Below are 8,787 nucleotides of genomic sequence, written 5' to 3'. Positions count from 1 at the left end.
CATTCAGAAACTCATAGCAGTGTTCCGGAATCCCACGTGAGGGACAACCAGTCCGACAATCGTAGAAGTGTTCTGGAATCCTACATGACTGTCATACATGTAGACCCCAGCAGCAGTGTTCTGGAATCCTATGTGAGAGACAAACATTCAGACTCCAGCAGCAGTGTTTTGGCATCCTATGTGAGGGACAATCATTCAGACCCTCTTAGCAGTGTTCTGGAATTATGAGAGAGGGACAAACATTCAGACACTTGCAGCAGTGTTCTGGAATCCTGTGTGAGGGACAAACATTCAGACCACAGCAGGATTGTTCTGGAGTCCGATGTGAGGAAAAATCTTTCAGACCCTGTTAACATTGTTCAGGAATCCCATGTGAGGGACAAACATTGAGACCACAGCAGTAGTGTTCTGTAATCCTATGTGAGGGACAAATATTCAGACCCTCATAGCAGTGTTCTGGAATCCTATGTGAGGGACAAACATTGAGAGAATCGTGGCAGTGCTCTGGAATCCTACGTGAGGGAGAAACATTCAGACCGCAGCAGCTGTGTTCTGGAATCCTATGTGAGGGACAATCATTCAGACCCTCATAGCAGTGTTCTGGAATTCTGTGTGATTGACAAAGTTTCAGAACCTCGTAGCAGTGTTCTGGAATCCTATATGAGGGACACAGATTCAGACCCCAGCAGCAGTGTTCTGGAATCCTATGTGAGGGACAATCATTCAGATCCTCATAGCAGTGTTCTGGATTCTGGGTCAGGGACAAACGTTCATACCCTCGTGTCATTATTCTGGAATCCTGTGTGAGGAAAAAACATTCAGACAACAGCAGGATTGTTGTGGAATGCCCGGTGAGGAACAAACATTCAGACCCTCGTAGCAGTGTTCTGGAATCCTATGTGACTGACAAACATTTAGACAACAGCAGCAGTGTTCTGGAATCCTATGTGAGGGACAATCATTCAAACAACAGCGGGAGTGTTCTGGAATCCTATGTTTCGGAAAATCATACAGACCCTCGTCGCAGTGTACTGGAATTCTATGTGAGGGCAAACATTCAGACCACAGCAGTAGTGTTCTGGTATCCTACGTGAGGGACAAACATTCAGACCCTCATAGAAGTGTTCAGGAATCCTATGTGAGGAACAAACATTCAGACCACAGCAGGAGTGTTCTGCAATCCCCTGTGAGGAAGAAACATTCATACCCTCGTAATGGTCTTCTGGAATCCTATGTGATGGGCAAACATTTAGATCACAGCAGCAGTGTCCTGGAATCCTATGTGAGGGACAATCATTCAGACACTCGTAGCATTGTTCTGGAATCCTAAGTGAGGGACAAAAATTCAGACAATCCTAGCAGTGTTCTGGAAACCTATATGTGGGCCAAACATTCGGAACCCAGGGACAGTTTTCTGCAATCCTATGTGAGGGAAAAACATTCAAACAACTGCGGGATTGTTCTGACATCCTATATTATGGACAAACATTCCAACATTCTTCACAGTGATCTGGAGTTCTATGTGAGTGAGAAACACTCAGATCCCAGCAGCAGTGTTCTAGAATCCCATGTGATGGACATACATGTATACCCCAGCGGAAGTGTTCCAGAATCCTATGTGAGAGACAAAGATTGAGACCCCAGAAGCAGTGTTCTCCAATCCTATGTGAGTGACAATCATTCAGAAATTCGTAACAGTGTTCTGGAATTCTGTGTGTGGGAGAATCATTCAGTCCCTCATAGCAGTGTTCTGGAATTCTGTGTGAGGGAAAAACACTCAGACCCTCGTAGCAGTGTTCTGAAATCCTTTGTGAGGGACATTCAGACAACAGCAGTAGTGTTCTGGAATCCTCTGTGAGGAACAAACGTTTAGACAGTCGTAGCAGTGTTCTGGAATCCTACGTGACAGACAAACTTTTAGACCCCAGCAGCAGTGTTCTGGAATCCTATGCGAGGGACAAACATTCAGACAATGGTAACAGTGTTCTGGAATCCTATGTGAGGGACAAACACTCAAAACCCAGCAGCAGTATTCTTGAATGCTATGTGAGGGACAAACTTTCAGACCACAGCAGGAGTGTTCTGGAATCCTATGTGAGGGACAATCATTCAGACCCTCGTAGCAGTGTTCTGGAATTCTGTGTGAGAGACAAACATTCAGACCCTCGTAGCGGTGTTCTGGAATTCTGTGTGAGAGACAAACATTCAGACCCTCGTAGCGGTGTTCTGGAATCCAATGTGATGGACAAACATTCAGACCACCACAGGAGTGTTCTGGAATCCTATGTGAGGGAGAAACATTCAGAACCTAGTAGCAGTGTTCTGGAATCCTATGTGAGGAATAAACACTCGGAACCAAGCAGCAGTGTTCTGGAAAACTATGTAATAGACAAACATTCAGACCAGAGTAGGATTGCTCTGGAATCCTATGTGTTGGACACACATTCAGAACACAGCAGGAGTGTTTTGGAATCCTATGTGAGGGACAAACATACAGACCCTCGTAGCAGTGTTCTGGAATCCAATGTGATCGACAAATATTCAGACCACAGCAAGAGTGATGTGGAAACTACTGTGAGGAACAAACATTGAGATCCACGTAGCAGTGTTCTGGAATCCTATGTGAGGGACAAACATTTAGACTCCAGCAGGAGTGTTCTGGAATCCCAAGTGTGGTACGAACATTCAGACCGTCGTAGCAGTGTTCTGGTACTCTATGTGAAGGACAAACTTTCAGACAATAGTAGGAGTGTTCTGGTATCCTAAGTGAGAGACAAACATAAGAGCCCAGCAGCAGTGTTCTGGAATCCTATGTGATGGACAATCATTCCGAACCTCGTAGCAGTGTTCTGGAATTCTCTTTGAGGGACAAATATTCAGACACTCGTAGTAGTATTCCGGAATCCTGTGTGAGGGACATTCAGACGACAGCAGGAGTGTTCTGGAATACCTCGTGAGAAACGAACATGCAGACTCTCGTAGCAGTGTTCTGGAATCCTTTGTGACAGAAAAACATTTTGACCCCAGCGGTAGTGTTCTGGAATCCTATGTGAGGGACAATCATTCAGACCCTCGTAGCAGTGTTCTGGAACCCTATGTGAGGGACAAATACTCAGACCCCAGCAGTAGTGTTTTCGAATCATATGTGTGGGACAAACATTGAAACAACAGCACTAGTGTCCTGGAATCATATGTTTCATGCAAACATTCAGACCCTCGTTGCAATGCTCTGGAATTCTGTGGGGAAAAGCAAGAGAGATCAGATTGTTACTGTGTCTGTGTAGAAAGAAGTAGACATAGGAGACTCCATTTTGTTCTGTACTAAGAAAAATTCTTCTGCCTTGAGGTTCTGTTAATCTATGACCTTACCCCCAACCCCGTGCTCTCTGAAATATGTGCTGTGTCAAACTCAGGGTTAAATGGACTAAGTGTTGTGCAAGATGTGCTTTTTAAACAGATGCTTGAAGGCAGCATGCTCCTTAAGAGTCATCACCACTCCCTAATCTCAAGTACCCAGGGACACAAAAACTGCGGAAGGCCGCAGGGACCTCTGCCTAGGAAAGCCAGGTATTGTCCAAGGTTTCTCCCCATGGGATAGTTTGAAATATGGCCTCGTGGGAAGGGAAAGACCTGATCGTCCCCCAGCCTGACACCCGTAAATGGTCTGTGCTGAGGAGGATTAGTATAAGGGAAGGCATGCCTCTTGCAGTTGAGACAAGAGGAAGGCATCTGTCTCCTGCCCGTCCCTGGGCAATGGAATGGCTGGGTATAAAACCCGATTGTACGTTCCATCTACTGAGATAGGGAAAAACCGCCTTAGGGCTGGAGGTGGGACATGCGGGCAGCAATACTGCTTTGTAAAGCATTGAGATGTTTCTGTGTATGCATATCTAAAAGCACAGCACTTGATTCTTTACCTTGTCTATGATGCAAAGACCTTTGTTCACGTGTTTCTCTGCTGACCCTCTCCCCACTATTGTCTTATGACCCTGAAACATCCCCCCCTCGGAGAAACACCCACAAATGATCAATAAATACTAAGGGAACTCAGAGGCTGGCGGGATCCTCCATATGCTGAACGCTGGTTCCCTGGGTCCCCTTATTTCTTTCTCTATACTTTGTCTCTGTGTCTTTTTATTTTCCAAGTCTCTGGTTCCACCTAATGAGAAACACCCACAGGTGTGGAAGGGCAACCCACCCCTTCATCTGGTGCCCAACGTGGAGGCTTTTCTCTAGGGTGAAGTTACGCTCGAGCGTGGTCATTGAGGACAAGTCGAAGAGAGATCCCAAGTGCGTCTACAGTCAGACTTACGGTAAGCTTGTGCACTCGGAAGAAGTTAGGGTGATAATGTGGCAAACTAAAAGTAAAACTAAAAGTAAATATGCCTCTTATCTCAGCTTTATTAAAATTATTTTAAAAAGAGGGGGAGTTAGAGTATCTACAAAAAATCTAATCAAGCTATTTCAAATAATAGAAAAATTTTGCCCATGGTTTCCAGAATAAGGAACTTTAGATCTAAAAGATTGGAAAAGAATTGGCAAGGAACTAAAACAAGCAGGAAGGAAGAGTAATATCATTCCACTTACAGTATGGAATGATTGGGCCACTATTAAAGCAGCTTTAGAACCATTTCAAACGGAATAAGATAGCGTTTCAGTTTCTGATGCCCCTGGAAGCTGTGTAATAGATTGTAAAGAAAAGACAAGGAAAAAAATCCCAGAAAGAAACGGAAAGTTTACATTGCGAATATGTAGCAGAGCCGGTAATGGCTCAGTCAACGCAAAATGTTGACTATAATCAATTACAGGAGGTGATATATCCTAAAACGTTAAAATTAGAAGGAAAAGGTCCAGAATTAGTGGGGCCATCAGAGTGTAAACCACGAGGGCCAAGTCCTCTTCCAGCAGGTCAGGTGCCCGTAACATTACAACCTCAAACGCAGGTTAGAGAAAATAAGACCCAACTGCCAGTAGCTTATCAATACTGGCCGCTGGCCGAACTTCAGTATCGGCCACCCCCAGAAAGTCAGTATGGATATCCAGGAATGCCCCCAGCACCACAGTGCAGGGCACCATACCCTCAGCCGCCCACTAGGAGACTTAATCCTATGGCACCACCTAGTAGACAGGGTAGTGAATTACATGAAATTATTGATAAATCAAGAAAGGAAGGAGATACTGAGGCATGGCAATTCCCAGTAATGTTAGAACCGATGCCACCTGGAGAAGGAGCCCAAGAGGGAGAGCCTCTCACAGTTGAGGCCAGATACAAGTCTTTCTCGATAAAAATGCTAAAAGACATGAAAGAGGGAGTAAAACAGTATGGACCCAACTCCCCTTATATGAGGACATTATTAGATTCCGTTGCTCATGGACATAGACCCATTCCTTATGATTGGGAGATTCTGGCAAAATCGTCTCTCACCGTCTCAATTTTTTGCAATTTAAGACTTGGTGGATTGATGGTGCACAAGAACAGGTCCGAAGAAATAGATCTGCCAATCCTCCAGTTAACATAGATGCAGATCAACTATTAGGAACAGGTCAAAATTGGAGCACTATTAGTCAACAAGCATTAATGCAAAATGAGGACATTGAGCAAGTTAGAGCTATCTGCCTTAAAGCCTGGGAAAAAATCCAAGACCCAGGAAGTGCCTGCCCCTCATTTAATACAGTAAGACAAGGTTCAAAAGAGCCCTACCCTGATTTTGTGGCAAGGCTCCAAGATGTTGCTCAAAAGTCAATTTCCAATGAAAAAGCCCTTAAGGTCATAGTGGAGTTGATGGTATACGAAAATGCCAATCCTGAGTGTCAGTCGGCCATTAAGCCATTGAAAGGAAAGTTTCCCGCAGGATCAGATGTAATCTCAGAATATGTAAAAGCCTGTGATGGAATCGGAGGAGGTATGCATAAAGCTATGCTTATGGCTCAAGCAATAACAGGAGTTGTTTTAGGAGGACAAGTTAGAATACTTGGAGGGAAATGTTATAATTGTGGTCAAATTGGTCATTTAAAAAAGAATTGCCCAGTCTTAAATAAACAGAATATAACTATTCAAGCTACTACAACAACAGGTAGAGAGCCACCTGACTTATGTCCAAGATGTAAAAAAGGAAAACATTGGGCTAGTCAATGCCGTTCTAAATTTGATAAAAATAGGCAACCATTGTCAGGAAAATAGCAAAGGGACCAGCCTCAGGCCCCACAACAAACTGGGGCATTCCCTATTCAGCCATTTGTTCCTCAGGGTTTTCAGGGACAACAACCCCCACTGTCCCAAGTGTTTCAAGGAATAAGCCAGTTACCACAATACAACAATTTTCCCCTGCCACAAGCTGCAGTGCAGAAGTAGATTTATGTACTATACAAGCAGTCTCTCTGCTTCCAGGGGAACCCCCAAACAAAAAATCCCCACAGGGGTATGTGGCCCACTGCCTGAGGGGACTGTAGGACTAATCTTGGGAAGATCAAGTCTAAACCTAAAGGGAGTTCAAATTCATACTGGTGTGGTTGATTCAGACTATAAAGGCGAAATTCAATTGGTTATTAGCTCTTCAATTCCTTGGAATGCCAGTCCAGGATACAGGATTGCTCAATTATTACTCCTGCCTTATATTAAGGTTGGAAATAGTGAAATAAAAAGAACAGGAGTGTTTGGAAGCACTGATCTGACAGGAAAGGCTGCATATTGGGCAAGTCAGGTCTCAGAAAACAGACCTGTGTGTAAGGCCATTATTCAAGGAAAACAGTTTGAAGGGTTAGTAGACACTGGAGCAGATGTCTCTATCATTGCTTTAAATCACTGGCCAAAAAAATGGCCTAAACAAAAGGCTGTTACAGGACTTGTCGGCGTAGGCACAGCCTCAGAAGTGTATCAAAGTACTGAGATTTTACATTGTTTAGGGCCAGATAATCAAGAAAGTACTGTTCAGCCAATGATTACTTCAATTCCTCTTAATCTGTGGGGTCGAGACTTATTACAACAATGGGGTGTGGAAATCACTATGCCCACTCCATTATATAGCCCCACGAGTCAAAAAATCATGACCAAGATGGGATATATACCAGGAAAGGGACTAGGAATAAAATGAAGATGGCATTAAAGTTCCAGTTGAGGCTAAAATAAATCAAGAAAGAGAAGGAATTAAGGTATCCTTTTTAGGGGCGGCCACTGTAGAGCCTCCTAAACCCATAGCATTAACTTGGAAAAGAGAAAAACCGGTGTGGGTGAATCAGTGGCTGCTACCAAAACAAAAACTGGAGACTTTACATTTATTAGCAAATGAACAATTAGAAAAGGGACATATTGAGCCTGCATTCTCGCCTTGGAATTCTCCTGTGTTTGTAATTCAGAAGAAATCTGGCAAATGGCGTATGTTAACTGACTTAAGGGCCATAAACGCCGTAATTCAACCCATGGGGCCTCTCCAACCCGGGTTGCCCTCTCCGGCCATGATCCCAAAAGACTGGCCTTTAATTATAATTGATCTAAAGGATTGCTTTTTTACCATCCCTCCGGCAGAGCAGGATTGCGAAAAATTTGCCTTTACTATACCAGCCATAAATAATAAAGAACCAGCCACCAGGTTTCAGTGGGAAGTGTTACCTCAGGGAATGCTTAATAGTTCAACTGTTTGTCAGACTTTTGTAGGTCGAGCTCTTCAACCAGTTAGAGACAAGTTTTCAGACTGTTATATCATTCATTATTTTGATGATATTTTATGTGTTGCAGAAACAAGAGATAAATTAATTGACTGTTATACATTTCTACAAGCAGAGGTTGCCAACGCAGGACTGGCAATAGCATCTGATAATATCCAAACCTCTACTCCTTTTCATTATTTAGGGATGCAGATAGAAAATAGAAAAATTAAGCCACAAAAAATAGAAATAAGAAAAGACACATTAAAAACACTAAATGATTTTCAAAAATTGCTAGGAGATATTAATTGGATTCGGCCAACTCTAGGCATTCCTACTTATGCCATGTCAAATTTGTTCTCTATCTTAAGAGGAGACTCAGACTTAAATAGTAAAAGAATGTTAACCCCAGAGGCAACAAAAGAAATTAAATTAGTGGAAGAAAAATTTCAGTCAGTGCAAATAAATAGAATAGATCCCTTAGCCCCACTCCAACTTTTGATTTTTGCTACTGCACATTCTCCAACAAGCATCATTGTTCAAAATACTGATCTTGTGGAGTGGTCATTCCTTCCTCACAGTACAGTTAAGACTTTTAAATTGTATTTGGATCAAATAGCTACATTAATTGGTCAGACAAGATTACGAATAATAAAATTATGTGGAAATGACCCAGACAAAATAGTTGTCCCTTTAACCAAGAAACAAATTAGACAAGCTTTTATCAATTCTGGTGCATGGCAAATTGAACTTGCTAATTTTGTGGAAATTATTGATAATCATTACCCGAAAACAAAAATCTTCCAATTTTTTAAAATTAACTACTTGGATTCTACCTAAAATTACCAGATGTGAACCTTTAGAAAATGCTCTAACAGTATTTACTGATGGTTCCAGCAATGGAAAAGCAGCTTACACAGGGCCAAAAGAAAGAGTAATCACAACTCCATTTCAATCGGCTCAAAGAGCAGAGATGGTTGGAATCAGTGTTCCAAGATTCTGATCAACCTATCAATATTATATCAGATTCTGCATATGTAGTACAGGCTACAAGGGATGTTGAGACAGCTCTAATTAAATATAGCATGGACGATCAGTTAAACCAGCTATTCAATTTATTACAACAAACTGTAAGAAAAAGAAATT

At 42.6% G+C, this 8,787-nt stretch overlaps 1 pseudogene; it reads left to right on the top strand.

Annotated features, from left to right (window-relative positions):
• Positions 1-4,220: 4,220 nt before the first annotated feature.
• On the top strand, positions 4,221-7,110 carry LOC134808204 (endogenous retrovirus group K member 8 Gag polyprotein-like; annotated as a pseudogene).
• The last annotated feature ends 1,677 nt before the right edge of the window (positions 7,111-8,787 follow it).

Source organism: Pan troglodytes, chromosome 14 (assembly GCF_028858775.2).
Source record: "Pan troglodytes isolate AG18354 chromosome 14, NHGRI_mPanTro3-v2.0_pri, whole genome shotgun sequence".
Lineage (NCBI taxonomy): Eukaryota > Metazoa > Chordata > Mammalia > Primates > Hominidae > Pan > Pan troglodytes.
This window is presented reverse-complemented; position numbering and strand designations above follow the sequence as displayed.